At 31.5% G+C, this 17,939-nt stretch overlaps 1 long non-coding RNA gene across 1 annotated transcript; it reads left to right on the forward strand.

Annotated features, from left to right (window-relative positions):
• Positions 1–1,933: 1,933 nt before the first annotated feature.
• On the forward strand, positions 1,934–13,074 carry LOC143078064 (uncharacterized). The gene is made up of 4 exons (XR_012979029.1): positions 1,934–2,091; positions 5,910–6,077; positions 8,594–8,629; positions 11,228–13,074. It is a non-coding gene; the product is annotated as an uncharacterized LOC143078064 (long non-coding RNA).
• Positions 13,075–17,939: the final 4,865 nt, after the last annotated feature.

Genomic DNA, 17,939 nt, shown 5'->3' on the forward strand with positions numbered 1-17,939 from the left:
GCAGAGCTATAGAAAAACAGTAAATTAACGGGTGTTACACGGACACTTTTTAGATGATACACGGACACTTTTTAGTTGTTACACGGACACTTTTTATGAATAGAATCACTCGTGCATGATCAGTGAGTTCATGGGCACTTTAAATTTCAATTAGATTTAATTTTTTTGTTTCACCGACATATTTCCTGTCTTTTTTATTAAAATATTTACGTTAGTCGTTAGCATCAATAACTATATTTCAAACAATTCCAGTAAATTACTATTCATATCTGTTCACTAAGGAATTGACCATTTAACTTTAAAAAAAGGGGGGTATGTCTTTTTTCTAAAAAATATTTTGATCCCCAATTTTATGAGAAAAAATATATTGTGGTCAAGCAGATGACAAAATAATGTTCTGATTCCTGATTTTCCGTATACCGTATATATAATCGTCTAATTTCGAAAAAAAAAATGAAAATAGTTCGGTGATAGCGTTGAAAAAATAAATAATGTTCTTACTCAGAAAAGAAGATACCATACCCCCTTTTGAAGATAAATGGTCGGTCCGTAAGTGTTTATTCCCCTTTAATATATGGACATGAATAGTATTCTGGACAATGCTGAAAGTAAAAAAATGCTGGTACCAACGTTTATTTCAATAAAAAAGACAGGAAATATATATAAAAAAATCCAATCTAATCAAAAGATAAAATCCCTATCAACTCACCAATGCACGATTGATCCTATAAATAAAAAGTGTCCGTATAATACATGTTCAAATATGCAGCAAATCGTGAAGAAAAAATCATTCAACTATTGTCATCAATTTTGAACGGTAAGCTGTGATTGGATCATATAGTGATACGTGTTAAATCCTGATCAATCCTGATATACTATCAGAGACATATAAAAAAAAACTATATGTATGAACTATAAAAAAAAAATCCAAAACCTATACCTATTTATATATCTAATAACAAGACAAAATCCATTTTTTTTTATGGGGAAAATGGGGAAGGGGGGGGGGGTAGAATGGCATATCCTGATATCCTACACTTTTTCAACAAAAACAAATATCAATTCTGTTTCTTTTAAATTGATTACCCCCCGCTTTCCTCCCGTTTTTCAAATGGTAGCTCTGGGTTGTTTTTTTTACTTTACTAGCGAAGTTGCATTCTAAAAAGTCTCAAATGTGAACAACATTCATTTTTTCCTTGAAATGGTTCTTTTGTTATAAAGTTATTAATTTCTTAATTTTTTTTTCAGAAAAAAAACCTCTCGGCTTAAGGGAAGTGAAAAAAAAATGTGTTTAAACTGTAACTTACATTAACTGGTATATGGCCATTGAAGTTTCTAATATGTTTACTTTTGCTACCTCTTCTAAATGCAAAATGTACTACTTCCTTCCTGAAACGTCGTACAAGTCAGATACAAAACAAAGGTAACAAAAAATAGGCCGGAAACAACCTGCCGTATAGTTTGTCTGCACTTGTAGTCAGGTCAAGGTCCTCGGATAGCGCCTCGGACCTTGACCTGACTACAAGTGCAGAAAAACTATCCGGCAACGGTTGTTACCGGCCTGTTTCTTTGTTACCTTTGTATTGTATCTAATACTTAAACATTACTAGTGCACACTTTCTCAGACGAGTAAGTGCTCCTTCTTATAGTGTGAAACAAGATGCATCGTTATCCTCGTTGTTACGTTATATTCACTTCAAGCTTCCAAATTTTCTTGAACTTATGTTGTCACACAATTAACGTTTTAGAAATTTTGAATGTACCATTTTATTTTTGCAACCTGTTGGAAATATGAATTAAACTGTAATTAAAATAATAAAATGAAACGATGGTTAAAGAATGTTGTCTCGTAGACATGACATATATTGCAAGGTTTTACAAATGTATGTAAAGTCTTTTCTTTTGGTATTTACATTTCCTTAGTTGATGGTCAGTGGGGCTCGTGGACAACAACATCATGTTCAGTGACATGCGGTAATGGAATTAAACATCGAAATAGAACTTGTAACAACCCCTCACCTTCTGACGGCGGAAAACTTTGTCAAGGTGTTGACAACGAATCGTTAGTTTGTAAATTAGGAGATTGTTCAGGTAATTTTTTTTTGAAATGTGAAGGATCAAATTTTCAAATTCGTCATCCTCTTCTTAAAAATGTTTATTATGTTGTTATGAAGCGATAAATACTTGTTGATAATCAAATGAAAGAGATCCAATATTAATTTGACAATCCAACGAATCAATAGTACATGACATCTGTAAATAGTTTACATATTATCAAATCAAATCAAATCAAATATTTTATTGTCATATAAACTTTACAGTTTGTGACCAACGTATATTAACACAATAAACACAATAAACATACATATTAAACATACACAATAATAACAGCATCAATTTTTTTTTTTTTTTTTTTTATAAGAGTCCCCTGCCCTCAGTTCTAGAATTAATTGCATAACAGTATGGTCGACAGTAAAACGTTTGTAGGTTGTAACTTGTTTGTCAACGGCTATGATTTTATGCTCACACAGTCTGTCAGAGGCCTTCCAGTGGGGATTGAAATATTCACTTGTTACACATTCCGATACATAAAATGAAACTTTCTTTTTACAAAGCTTGAAAGGAATTTGTTTTAAATATTTATTATAATCATCACATACAACCGTGTCATTTATAAGAATAATAATGTTCAGAGATGATATTATTTAATAATAATAAAAAAATAGGTTTATCCATTGTAAAAAAAACTATTAAGTTGATGGGGCTAATTCACAAAATATCTCATTGATTAAGAGCACAACTACTTCTACGGTGTGATCATTTAAGAATGGCCTACTATTTATTCAATGCGTATACATGTGGGTTTTGTTTGTGAAGAGTTCTGGATAATTAAAAAATCATTTGATTTCTTTGTTTAATACCATAAAACGATTCATTCTTTCAGATATTTGTCACTTTGCCTTATCTTCAAGTCCAACACAATTTCTCACGTTTCTTACAAAACTTATATTCTTGTGATGTATTCTTTTGTTGGAAAAAAAATGTATTGATATAGATAGATATAGGAAGATGTGGTATGAGTGCCAATGAGACAACTCTCCTCCCAAGTAATAATTCATAAAAGTAAACCATTATAGGTCAAGGTACGACCTGCAACACAGAGCCTTGGCTCACACCGAACATCAAGTTATAGAGGGCCCCAAAACTACTAGTGTAAAACCATTCAAACGGGAAAACCAACGAGAAAAGAAAAACACATATGAACTACATAAACAGACGACATCATGCATTGTAACTTTTAAAGCCAATTAAGTAAAAAAAAATAATCTGAAAGAACGTGCGATATCATATTAGTAAAATTGATGGTCAAACCATAACAAAAAATCAAGTAAAGAATTTTAAGTATTCAACCTTTATAGCTTGCTGTTCGGTGTGAGCCAAGACTCCGTGTTGAAGGCCATTTTTATTTATTTTCAAATTACAAAGGTTATTCCTGATTAGTATTTTTAATTATTTTATTTAGGCGTTTAGAACCTTTGGTGACCTCACAGTTTAATTGATACTATGATAAGTACGTCGTGAGCAGTGGGCATTACAGACGAACGTTCACCTAATTTTCCCCAGTCAATGAATGGCCATAGCTACACTGTTATGAATTTCATTCTAATGACTTTTTCAAGAAGGATCCTAACTTATTTGTTTGTAAAGGCGATGATGGATTTAGTAAATATTGAATTTTTTTCTTCTTCATTTAAATTATTAAAGTTATTATTTTCAGTACATATGTGATGAAAAAAATCATTTCTTAGAGTTTTATTATACTCACAATAGAGTAAAAAATGTTTCTCATCCTCTAGTATTTTACATTTATGGCAAATTCGTTCCTCTCTTGGGATTTTAAAATATCTCCCCTTTTCAATCAAAAGGGAGTGATCACTTATTCTAAATTTAGTGATTAATCTCCTTATCTGAAAATTAGATGTATTAAGATAAGATTCTAGTTTGTAATCTTTTTTAATTTTTTTATAAAGAAAAAATTTACTTTTATCATCAATGTTTTGAAATTTATTTTGAATTAAATCTCCATATCTATTTTTCATTTTTAACTTTATATCGTTTTTTATTTTATTTACATCTTTTATGTCCTTACAAGTAGAAAGAATATTAAGGTCAACATTAGTCTCTTTAACAATATTTTTTTCATATGTATACCATGAGTAAGTTCCTGTCAAATCTAGAGACTGTGCTAGAGAAAAAGCTTCCTTTATCAATGGATTAATATTATTATTATATAGTCTAGCTAAATATAAAGGGTTTGTGTTTTAATAAAACATTCGATAGGCAATCTCCCTAATTCAGCTCTTGCTCCTAAATTGGATGCATTTTTTCTTATTCCTAGAGTAGATTTACAAAATTTAAGATGCATATTTTCAATGGGGGTTTTGTCTATAAAATCAAGTTGATTAATTTCTTTTCCTGAAGATAAGGCTCTGTTATGGGCTCGATGAAAAGAAATATATGTATCCAAATATGTTACTTCTGAATTATAGGTCATAATTGGTTTTACTAAAGAATCAAAAAGATTATTTGCTACTTTAATAGGTAGATTATTATATATATAATAGCAACAAACAAATACATTTCGTGTTAATACATTTTTTAATTCATCCTCAAATTTGCTTTTTAGTTCAGAAAGAAACATTCCATTTGTATTTATACTAAATTGGTGTGCTTTTAAACAATTTTTCCTTGAGAAACATTGTATATACCAGTATAAAATTGAGAATGGAAATGGGGAATGTGTCAAAGAGACAACAATCCGACCAAAGAGCAGACAACAGTCGAGGGCCACCATTTAGTAATGTCTTTTAATAGTTGATTTCCGATGTTCACGATATTTTTGTTTCTTTTCCCGATACGAGATAGTATGCATTTGGTCCAATTCTAGCTTAAAATTTGGTACGTATCATCAATATTACTTCCATGGTATCATGGAGGTTGGTACAGGTATTTGTTTTATATTAGTATATTTGCATCTCAATCATAATTATATTTTTATTGTTCACTTTGAGATTTATTATAATTTTTTTATAGAACATTATTAACTAATACGTTTGTTTATCTGCCTATCTACTGGAACACATGAAATTAACCCCGGATTTTGGTGGGTTTTGTGTAGCAGATTTTCCGTATATTCCTTATAAATGGACTTAGTTTTCTTCCAGATAACTTTAAAAACAGTTAAAGTTAGAAAAAAAACATTTATTAGATTCATAAACCATCCGAGAATTTTACCAAACTTGAACAGAAACTTCTTACAATCAAAAGATAGTATCTTGAGGAAAATTTTAAATATTTGTTTTCCAATTTGTGTTGAGCCTGCGACTTACAGTAAAAGTAGGCGAGACACTGGGTTCCGCGGAACCCTTACATTTTTATTTTTTGTCTTTTTTACCACAGTATTGATGTGATTCGATGTTAAGTTAATTGATTAGAGTATCCACAACAAAACTACTACACTGGCTAACGCAAAAAAAAATTGTCAATAACAGCAAAATGTATGTCTCATTTGTGTCCGTCATCAATGCGTTCATGATTTTCGTCAATATATTCCGAATATGTAATAAATTCATTTGTCACTATAACGTATTGAGATAAGAAGACTCATTTTGTTTCTAGCTGTACTGAAACATTAATGTATTTCTAAAACTATTGACCGTTTCTAAAATATGTAAGAATTTCCTCGTTTGATTCTGTGGTTTAAGTTGAGCATGATAAACTCCCATGCAAAAGCTGAAGTGGTAGATCCCTACCTGATCAAATCATAAACTTTAAAATTTGTATTTGCTGATTCTCTGCTACGCAAGACGTATTTAAAAAAAAATCTGTATACTTTTTATTTATCATAGTTGATGGACATTGGGGCCCGTGGTCGTCTGTTACATGTTCTGTTACCTGTGGTAAAGGACTAGGAATACGAACAAGACGATGTGACAACCCTCCTTCTTCTGGGGATGGAAATGGTTTTTTTGGTTGTGATATTGAGAAAAAACTATGTTCTTTGGAAAAATGTCGCAGTAAGTAATGGCCTGTTTACGTAGGTTGTGTGTTTCTTAGTTTTGAATATTAAAGAAATATTTTGTCGATGATTACATGTTGTTCAATTAAAATGAAGTAGGAGATACATGTTGGTGCGTATTTGCCCTAGGAATCACAGAATATAAAAAGCAGTGGCGGATTCAGAGGGGGCGTAGAGGGCGTACCCCACCCCTTTGCTGGCACTTTTTTTATATATAAAATGATTAATAATCAGCCTAGACTTCGTGAATTTTGCTGTGTATTTAACTTTAATTCGACAGTTCTCCACTTATAAAGATATGTTTCGTTCGTATTCACTGTAATATATTATTGATTTTGTCAAAGTTATGCGATTCGCTATGGTGGAGTTGACAAGTACGTCGAAAAAAAACAGTCACTCAGTCATTTTGAAATTCAGATTACAGTAACGCATGTTTAGGCTAAGGATGACGCCTTCAAATTATTGAGCAAGGACGTATTGACTTCTTTATCACAATTCCACCCAACAGAAAATTATACTCCAGTACACTCTAAAGAAAATGGCGTATTTTTTTTTTTTTTTTGTTTTGTTCCACCGACCTGATATACTGAATATTTGTTTCAAAGCCCGACTGCAACCGGCCTGCTGGGTGTGGCCTATATGACTCCATGTGTCGAACGTTATTCACAACTTCATTTTCGTTTCCGATTCATTCGTAGCTTTTTGGTTGATTTGTACCCCTCGCTTCCATTGTTGGGTGAAACATTTCAACCAAACATTTCAATGAATAAAAATGTCTTGTTTGTTTTTCTTCGTTTCGGTCGTATTGTAAATTTCATTGAATAGCCGTATATCTTGTTCACAACAAGAAATCTGTAAAGTTATGCTAACTAACCATACAACAAACGGGAATTTCCCGTGTCCATTTTTTACTGACAAAAACTAAAATGCATTTTACACTTATTTTATGTTTTTTAGCAAAAAAAAAAAGGTCCCCAAAATTTATTTCTTCTCCACCCCTTTCCAAACTCCTGGATCCGCCCCTAAAAAGTTGTATGAAACCAATTATGGTCACTCTTTGTATAAAAGAAAAATGAAAACAACACTTGATTAATAACACACGTCCAATGCGCTTATCTGGATTTGCTTTCATCAGGAACTCTTCTAGTAACGGTTGTGCTTTACATTTTTTTCTTGCCATTTACTGGTCTATGTATTGCGTAATTGTTATATTTAACTGAATAAACCTGTCATGTAATAGCTGTACAAATGCTCTTCAACTTCGTACTTTATTTGGCCTTTTAAACTTTTTTCGGATTCGAGCGTCACTGGTGAGTCTTGTGTAGACGAAACGCGCGTCTGGCGTCTAAATTTAGTCCTGGTATCTATGATGAGTTTATTTATAACCCATGAAACGCAAAACAACAAACCTTCTTCAAAGTATGTAATTCAACATTTTAATATGCTAATAACCTATATACTTTTTCCAAAAATCATACCTTCTCTTTTTTCTAATCTATATTTGCTGCAGTGAAAGTAAGTCATAGATGTAATTTGAATTGTGCACATATATCACGGTCCTTGCAGCAATCAGGTGTTTATTTGTGGAACAGGGTAGAGTGGGTGGCGCATATTCGCCCCGGACACATTTTCGCCGTTTTGCTATTTTTTTCTGTAAAAATCGTGTGCCTTTACCCAATTCTTCCCTAAATAGATGGTAAAGGCTGTTTGTAATGTTCGAACTGTTGATATTCCTCCTAACCCAATTTTCAAGGTTATTCCCACATATAAAGAAATATGCAGATGTTTTTAAACGATTTTGGCAATTATATAAGATTTATATGGCAATCATGCACAGTTTTAAAGTAAATATTTGTGAGAAAAATCGTATAGGAATGATCTCTGAAGCTAATTCATGTAATTGCAAACATTCGTTTTCATAATATAACCTGTGAGGATGGTCATATCATGCATTGCGGCGAAAATCTGTCCCGTATGGTACACAAACAACTTGATTTCCTCTTGAGTTTGCGTTAATTTTTAGAACAATTAACCAATGTTTTGAAGATAATTCCTTTATCAAACATTTGTTTCATTTAGTAAAATTTCTGAAACCTACATAAAAAGTTCCAAATATTCGAATGTAGGTCGGATGTAAGTGGAAATAAACGCATTATGCGGCGAATATTGGTCACTCACTCTACTGTATAAAAAATAACCTTATGAATACAGCAGTATTTACTGAAGTCGCTTTACGAAAGCATAGGAACGAAATATTGCTCATTGGATCTTAAAACGTCAAGGTTGATATGTGCAATGACATCTGTGGTAGAAAATTTCCGCAAGCGATTCCTGTGAGAAAAAAGTTATGCATGACTGTAATAGTTTTGTCGTAGTATTTTCGAATAGTAATAGTTGGTTGAATTATATATATATTATTTATTGATTATTTATGTATATGTATAATTTCATATAAAATAATAATCTATTTTATTATTGTGTTACATATAAATGCATCCAAATTCTATTTTTCAGAATCGTGCAATAACGCAGGCAAAAACAGTAAATCAGGTTAATATTATTAATTATATACAATATTTGTAAAACGTTGCCTTTTTAGTCAGCAATTTATTTGAAAGAACATTATTTACGTACTTTTTTTATTTTCTAAAAAATCAAAAGAAACAAATAAAAATAGATACGAAATAAATTATGGACATAAGTCTCATAACATTCATCCAATATATCTTACATTAACCAAAAATATCATGCATTTAAATACTTGTTGGATTCTAAAGGTTGTAAACAAATTGTCATTTTCGATGCCATTAAAAACATTGGAAATTTAAAGACATACTAGTATATCTTTAGCATATTCCTCTTATAGTTGATGTGTTTCCCGCAGTTTTAATTTGTAACCCCGATTTGTTTTCTCTCAATCGATTTATGACTTATGATCAGCGGTATACTACTGTTGCCTTTATTTGTTTGATAAACAAAAGAATGTTAAATGCAGGAAAAAAGAGCCGGATGATACCAAGGGACATTCTTAATTCATAAGACAAAGAACAACTGACAACGCCATCGCGAAACCGAAAAAAAAAACCATCTGTAGAAATGAATCATGCGTATTTATATCATTAGCCACAACGAATGAAAACTTATCATCTTGTTCTACATCTTGTTCTAACACGTCTGTTATGTTTTGATTTTTTTTAAAGGAAAAGTCATCTTAAATCAGATAAAAATAATATTTTTATTTTAACCCATTTATTCATTGATTGAAGAATAAAGGTTTGCATGCAAGTCATGCGATTTGAATGTCATTTTAAAGCGTCGGCTAAAAAACTCATGTATTAACTGTTAATTCTAACATTTGGTCAAGTTTAAGAATTATATATAGCGATGGTATGGTTTTGCAAATGTTTTGGGGGGTCAGACAAGAGATATTCACCAATCAGCTATTGCATGATGAGGGATTACTTTAGCATGAGTAACATACGGATGTCAATGGAAAAGCAGGAAATGCCAATCATTCCAAAGCATTTAATATAGAATTGAGAATGGAAACGGGTAACGTGTCTTACACACAACAACCCCACCAAAGATCAGTAAACAATCAAAGGCCATCAATGGGTCTTCAATGCAGCGAAAATATTCCGCACCCGGAGACGGGCTTCGGCTGGTCCCTTATCAATAATGTATACTATTGTTCATTGAAATGGACGTCACACAAAATTCCGATACATATGAATGAACCAAAATTTAAAAAAAAACATACAAAACTAACAAGGGCCACAGGTTCCTGACTAGGGACAGGCACAAAAAGGCACCGGGGTTAAACATGTTTTATGAGATTCAACCCTCCCCATATATCTCTAGCCAAATTGAATGTGGAATAAACAACCACACAGCAATACGCACAGTTAAACTCAGTTTAAAAGAAGCCCGAGTCCGATATTAGAATAGGTAACAGAATAAACTCAGAAAAGGAGAGGCGAAAGAAAGAAAGAAAGAAACCAAAGGGACATTCAAACTCATAAGTAGAATAAAACTGACATTGTCATGGCTAAAAAAGAAAAGGATAAACAGATAAACAGATAAACAATAGTACACAAAACACAAAATTGAAAACTAAAGACTGAGCAACACGAATCCCACTTAAAACTGGGGGTGATCTCAGGTGCTGCGGAGTGGTAAGCAGATCTTGCTCCACATGTGGTATCCGTCGTATTACTCCTATGAAATAAATAGGTACGTTTTATCGAGTGATTAGACATACAAAATAGCGGATTGGTAATAGACTTTTATCTAACCATAAGACATCACAAGATTCATAAACTATCAGTCAAGTAAATGTCTGTTTAAAGGTTTGGATAGCTTTTTGAATGACTACATTTTTGTGCTTTGTATAGAATATTACTTTGAAAGATGGGATGTGAAATACCAGAACGTATGTCTGCACGTTGATTTATATTTACGAATGATGTCCTTGTACCGATGATAAAATTTAGTAAAAGTTTTGACAAGTTTTGATATCGAAACCCTGGTGTAATAATTTGTCAATAAATTAGGGATTTCTTTGATTAAAATCAAATGCGTTGTTACATACATGACCGAATCGAACAGGTTGAGATATATAAACACCATAAGAAGGTGCCTAGGGAAGGTCACCTTCTTAAATTGGATAATTAACAACAGGTATTTGAAAATCATCTCTGTTATCGTATATTTTTGTATTAAGCTTCCCGTTAAAGATATAGATATCAAGATCCAGGAAAGGGCAGTGTTCATTGTTAGTATTACTTTTATCTAAAGTCAGTTCAACATTAATCCATCCTCTATTTTCGGAATGGTTTGCATGGTTCGATCCGTAGTTTTCTGTTCGGTGTTTTTCTGACTATTGTTTGTATTTTTTTTCGTTTTTGATTTGACCAAGGTGTTGTCATTTTTTTCGACTTGTGGTGTGTGTTTGTACATTCGTGTCTTCATCCTCTTTTTTAAGCATTAAGAAGAGTGATTAAAACGTATTCATTGGTTACAAAATAATATGCACTATGATTATTGGCATTTATTTTATTAATATAAACAAAATCATGCACAAGACAGCAATAACTCTATAAAAATGACGGTTATAAATATATTTTTCCAACTTTCTATTTTCTGTAGATGGGGAATGGAAGAAAGCAGGAAAGTCTAAAATGATATCTAACCACAGATTTATGAAGAATAGTATGAAGTAAAAATAAACCTGAGGAACGATGGAATTATGCTTCACATGAGGCTGTCAAGATAAATTTCAACTGTTGTTTTGTTTTGTTTTATCGTTTATCATTTGAAAGGGTTGCACATGAGATTGTAGGTATACATGTAAATCATATATTACTTTGAGGGTTTCACATGAGGTCGTAGGGATAAAATTCAACTGGTTTTTGTTTCTCATATATCATTTTAAAGGGTTTCACATAATCTTGTAAGGATAAATGAAAAGTGGCTTTTGTTTCTCATACATCATGTATATCACTTTGAAGGATTTCACATGAGATTGTAGGGATAATTGTAAAAAAAATATGATTTTTGTTTCTCATATATCACTTTTAGGGATTTCATATAATCTTGTAGGTATAAATGAAAACTGGTTTTTGTTTCTCATATATCACTTTGAGGGATTTCACATGAGGCCGAAGGGATAAAGTTTAAAAATACTGATTTTTGTTTCCCATTTATATCACTTTGAGGGATTTCACATGATCGTGTAGGTATAACTGTAAACTGGTTTTTGTTTTTCGTGTATCATTTAGAGGGGTTTCACATGAGGCTGTAGAGATAAATGTCGACTGGGGTTTTTTCCCTGATAAATCACTTTGAGGGATTTTTATATAAGGTTGTAGGGATAAATGTCAACTGGTTTTTGTTTCTCATATAACACTTTGAGGAATTTCACATCAGATTGTAGGGATAAATGTCAACTGGTTTTTGTTTCTCATATAACACTTTGAGGGATTTCACATCAGGTTGTAGGGATACGTATAAACTGGTTTTTGTTTCTCATATATCATTTTGAAAGGTTTCACGTGAGGCTTTAAGGATAAATGTAAACTGGTTTTCGTTTCTCATATATCACTTTCAGGTTGTAGGGATAAAATTTATGTAAACGGGTTTGTGTTTCTTGAGGCGGTAGGGATAAATGTCTACTAGTTTTTGTTTCTTATATACCACTTCAAGGCTGTAGGGATCAATATAAACTAGTTTGTGTTTCTCACATTTCACCTTGAAGGACGTTCTATTGGCTATCCTTTAAATTTACATTCATATTTCTGCTGTGTGTTATTTTTCCAATGACAATATTACATTTTTAAAAAATTGTTGTTAAGTATCTTTCTGGTAGCTTTGGAATACATAAATATCTTTTTATTCAGCTTAAAATGTTTTATCTGGTGGGCAATATTTCACTTTTCATATTTCATATTTCACTTTGAAGGATGTTCTATTTGCTGTCCTTAAGAATTACCTTTATATATTTGTTGTGTGTTGTTTTTCCCATAACAATATTATATTTTTTTTAAATGTGGTTAAATATCCTTCTGGTGGCTTTCGCATACATACATATATGTTTCATTCAGCTTAAAAGTTTTATCTGTGCACAATATTTGTCAGATTTTTTGAGGATATCTTGTGGAAATATGAAGTGACATCAGGTGACATTGATTTCCGTGTGAATATGAAGTGGCACCTGGTGACATTGGTTTCCGTGTGAATATGAAGTGGCACCTGATGACATTGACTTCCGTGGAATAGAAGTGGCACTTGATGACATTGATTTCCGTGGAATAGAAGTGGCACTTGATGACATTGATTTCCGTGGAATAGAAGTGGCACTTGATGACATTGATTTCCGTGGAATAGAAGTGGCACTTGATGACATTGATTTCCGTGGAATAGAAGTGGCACTTGATGACATTGATTTCCGTGGAATAGAAGTGGCACTTGATGACATTGATTTACGCGTGAACATTAAGTGGTATTCAGTGGCGTAGCTGGGTCATATTCACGTGTACGTCCGAACTTTGGCGAGGGGTCTAAGGGGGTGACAAACCACTCAATGCCAACCCCCTGCTGGTAGTGGGTCCAAGGGGACGGAGCCCCCGAAAGCGATCGAGTTATCGAGAATGACATACCATTCCTGTCAGTAAAAAATCATTGATAGTAAGATACTCTTGAATCTAAGTGGTATATTTTTATGGTTAATTTTGAGAACTTATTCATTGTGTTAATTGGAAGCTAACGGACATTGGTTGTAGAGAAAATTTCAAACCAATATTACTTTCAAATTGTTTAAAGTCGTGAGTGAGCGAGCATACAATCGACAAAAGCATCTCTTAATGAACACGAAAAAAATATTTCTTAGAGATGTAATATAACATCTGGAACACGATTTCTTTCCATAAGAAGTGAATCAATTTACCAGTCTTTTCCAGGAATTTAAACAAAAGCAAAAATTTTTTTTATTATATTTTCTTGATCTTAAATTTAACGTGTGCCCATATGTCACATTTTTTGAAGGTTTATAAATTGAGCAATTAATTGCGCAAAGAAAAGTCCAGCTATCAGTAAAGAACAGAAAAAAAAAAACGAAAACATACGCTTTCAAAATTTTGCTATAGACATTAATCATAGAAAAATCTTCTTCCAAATTTTCATAAAATTCGATGAAGGTTCGACAAGTAGTTAATGTAATTAAGAAATAAAAAAAATAAAAATAAGCCCAAACTGTGACCACTTATTAATTGCAGAAAGAAATACCTTTTATCCCTAAAATGTGGGGGAAATAATTGCATTATTATATTGCACTGGATACTTTTTTGATCATAAACAGTTTTTTTAACAGAGAGTCATTCAAAAAACTTTGTCCACATTCGGAACCTAAATATTGACTGCGCTGACGACGCTATGTCTCGCTTTTGCGGCATAAGTCACATGCTCGACAACAATGCAAACCGCATATCGAATCTCAGCAGATAATGAATTGCTTTTGCTTTAAATATAAGAAAAGTACGCAGAATTCACAGTAGATTGAGACGTTTACAGAAAATTGGAACAAATATATGAAATGAACTATTTGATTAAAGTAAATTTAGTCCCTTTTTATTGAAAATTACAATCCATTGAAGAGATAAGCACAAGGCTGATGTGCTTTTGACCAGTTTTTCTAATTTTATTTAGATAAAAAAAAAAATATTTTCAAAATTCAAGTGTACGCCCGGGCGTTTTGACGTAAACGTAGCTACGCGCATGGTATTTGATGACATTGATTTCCGTGCAAATATGAAGTGGCACCGTGGGAATCATTTAATTGATTTTCTCAATAAATTTTGCTGATAATTTTAATATTTTGTAGTTTTCTCCTTTTTTAGATAATTACTTCAAAATATTTTAAAAAAAAACTAGCTATCACTAACACAACATATACTTTATACATAACGCTATATAAATGTCGTACTGACTTTCTGTGCTGCGTCTGATGACTTTTAGCGCCTGGTGTAAAACAAGAGAAAGTTCTAGTAAATATAGATGTTTATTTCTTGAAATCAGTAATCAAATTGCTACAGATTTTACACAATAAAATAGCAAGTCTCACTTGATAATAAATTTAGAATTTCACAAATGAACTAAATTAAGGGACATAACTCTATGCAAATTTTAACTAATTAAATAAAACTTGCCCAAACACTATTTTATCAAGTGAAACAGCTTTACAAAACTTTAGGTACGGGTTAATGCATAATACAATATGTTAAATAAACCGAATCATTTCGACTAAAAGAATACTTAATTTCAAATGTTTTGCATAATAATTTGTTGTTTTGGAAACAATAAACTTTTAAAATTAATAAAATCATTGCCATACTATCTTAATATTTAAACGCATAAAATCTAATACCAAATACAATTTATTCTGAATAAATTTGTATGTAAAATAACTTTGCATAATTCTTAAACAGTATTTACTCTTTTTGCAAAATATTAAAATAAAGAATATACCCATGTTGCTTAGCAACAAACATGTACTCCTGTCACGAGTTCCGTGTATGTGTGTATTACAATAAAATTAACTAAATTCAATTTAAATATAAGTTCTTAGGTCAATTCAAATGTTCAAATAATTTTGTAAACAAACTAAAATCTTGCGGACAAGTGTCGCTTTTCAAAACCTAGTTTATGAACTTAGTATGCAATCTATTACAAAATATAAAAACACAACTTACAGAATAATAAAGTAGAAAACATGTCTATGTTATTCGATGCAAGACGTAACGGCCATACTACCATGACGGCCATAGGATGAAACGGCCATACCCCGAAAAGATGAAACGGCCATAGTACAAAAACGGCCATACTTTGTAAAGACGGATCGTCCATGGTTTTTTTTTTCTTTTTTTAAATGTTATAGATGAATTATTTTGATACTTATAGATGGTTATTATAACTTTTAAATAAACTATACTGTTTTTCCATTATTTTATCTTAATTTTTGTTATATCATTTGTTTACTCATTATATATTTACGTAAATCAAGGACGTATAACTAACACGTCCTTGCGTAAATGAATGTGTTTAATCTAATAAAATATTAAAATATCATATTGTTTTCTAAATGATTGTTTGATATCTTGCGTATAGCAAATAGAACGAAAAAACTATAAGAGTTCTTATTAAAAAATTATCAATTGTCTTCTAAAATAGAAATAAATATAATAAAAATATTAATCTCAATAAATAAAAATACCTTAATATTTTAAAGATTTGAGAAAAACAAATATGCTTAATGTTTAAAACTTAGACAAAAACTAGGCTATCAAAATAAAGATGTACTTCTTCAATCAAATGTAAATAATTTCCTTCTCATAAAACATTTCTGCAAAATTTTACATAGACATTTCTGAATTTGCTCGGATCTCATTATAAATATAAACTTATCGTCCATATGCATTGTTTCAAAATTCTCAATTAAATAATTACATTCATAAAATAAATCATATCGTATATCTGCATATAAAGGGCACACCATCAGAAAATGTTTCTCTGTAAAGGAAATACAATTCAAGATCACTATAAAAACACAACTCCCAAGCTGAGTTCAAGCGGAGTGAAAACATACATTTGGTAGTGAAATTCTTGTAAAAATACAAGCTGTTTGAGCAGTCTTTTTGATGTACCGACCTTGCTTTATAAAAGTAACCAGAAATGTCGGTGGCACTCATTTGGGAAATTGCTGTTCATCATGTCGTACCCTTGTTTGCTATGTGACCAGCAAGTCCGACCAAGACAACATGCTCTCCAATGTGAAGATTGTGATAAATGGCAACACAGGCTTTGCAATACAGGTATTTATAAATTTATTATTAATTTAGTTTTTCCTTTGAATCATATTTCGTACTTTCGGTCATATTTGATACATTTTGTTTTCAAACCGTTATACTTATGACAATGTATGATTACCTATAAAAGACCGATCATAAATCATATTAATCCAATCATTGGGCGCGTGTCTCTGTTTAATGCAAAGTAAACAAATTACGGAGGTGTTAATCCTTTAATTAGTTTATGTGATTGCCAATTATCAAACAATGTTACAAATATTAATGTGAATTTATATATTTTGACAATATTTTTGATAATTTAATATTATATTTGACGTTTTTTCTTTACTTTTCTTTTGTGCAAAAATACACAATTATGTTTTGTTTCACGACTTTTATACATATGTTTTTCGTTTAGGCTCCAGAGACGAGACACATACAAGCAGCTTCAAGGCCGTCTAACTTCACTGTGGGACCAGTACGAGGAAGACAGTATCAGAACATCCGACTTTCTCCGTTCCGTAGGCTATCTGTATGCACCACCTGTTCCTCAACCAGAGACCCTCCCAGAGTCCGACTCTGAAGATTCAGACTACGAGTCTGATTAAGTGTTAATTGTAGTGACTTGATGAACATATTGATTGTGCTTATTATGTGTATACTAGTGCTTTGTTAAAATAGTAACTTTAATGAGTTCATGATCGTAATATAGTGCATTTTGGTATGTTTTAGGGGTTTTGTTTCAGTTGTGACTTTTATAACTGCATGTTTATGTTGTGACTATTATAACTGCATGTTTATGTATTTTTAGTGCTTTATGATATAGGTTATATGTGCGAGTGTGAATATAAATGTTTGAATATTGGGAGACATGTGTATGCAGTGGAATAAATGAATGAGTGACAAGAGCATATGAGAGAAAACGTACGAGATTGTTAGTTTAAAAAATGTATATAAGATGAATGTCCTACATGTATGAACGAAATGTATATATGAATGGTTTGTGTATGTTGTATGTATGAAGAAGGTTTATATGATAAAATATATTTAAAAAAAAATATCATCTTTTTGTTTCTTATACTAGAGTATATTGGTATGATTGCCCATAATACAATTATCCATCAACAAATGCACAAAAATGAGAACATTTAAATTGTCAACAAATAGTATTCAACACAATTCAACACAATGAACAAAGCAACAAGAACATTCAGTATGATAAAAATCGGGTGCCAATCGAGTGCACATTCCTGTCAGATTTTACGGGTAATTTGTTATGTTATTGGAAAATTCTGCAGTAGTCTCTGTCTTGGAAAGATGTTCAGCAAATAGAATGACTCTAAACTATAAGAAAGAAAAAAAAAAAAAATCAGAATTATTAAACAATGTGTCTGATGATCATGACAAATATAACTCGAACTTGATGAATTGCCTTCCTTAGAGTTAACCTTTACACTGAGTCCTGTTTTTAATTTCACCAAGACTGAGATTGAGAAGATTTTTATAGTTTAGAGTAATAT

This window comes from Mytilus galloprovincialis, chromosome 6 (assembly GCF_965363235.1).
Source record: "Mytilus galloprovincialis chromosome 6, xbMytGall1.hap1.1, whole genome shotgun sequence".
NCBI classification, from domain to species: Eukaryota; Metazoa; Mollusca; class Bivalvia; order Mytilida; family Mytilidae; genus Mytilus; species Mytilus galloprovincialis.